We start from the raw sequence: 554 nt of genomic DNA on the forward strand, positions 1-554 counted from the left end.
AAGGATTTGGAATGGAGGGTTAATTGCAAACATTCACCTGAGAGATTAAAGGCAGTAATGAACAATCGAAATTGTAGGATAAAATCTCGAGGGGAAAATTTCGTTTACAGAGCTATGCAAAATACAGGAATAATTCTCCACGAAAATGATATGTATATGTAGTCATGTGCAAGGTTACAGACAAAGATATTCCGATGAAAATGTAGGTAGATAGATATACTTAGATTATATTTCCTTCAGGGAAATGAGAGTAGTGTACGCGAAAATGCAGGATTAATGGGAAGTTAATTAAGAGTATTTGCATGCTAAGATATAGGAATAATTTTCTAATGAAGATACTATTAAAAAAATGCAAACAACACAGGAAAGACTTTCCTACGAAATAGTTATAATGAATGAAAATGGAATTCAGGAATCGTGTAGATTTATAAATCATCATGTCATAGTTTAACACGAATATGGATTAGTACCCATAGGTAGACAGAAAATACAGAGAAAGAGAGTAAACCCAAAAATAAAAGTTAGGCAGGCGAGGCGAGGCACAGAGGAGTAGG

This window comes from Penaeus monodon, chromosome 27, assembly GCF_015228065.2.
Source record: "Penaeus monodon isolate SGIC_2016 chromosome 27, NSTDA_Pmon_1, whole genome shotgun sequence".
Lineage (NCBI taxonomy): Eukaryota > Metazoa > Arthropoda > Malacostraca > Decapoda > Penaeidae > Penaeus > Penaeus monodon.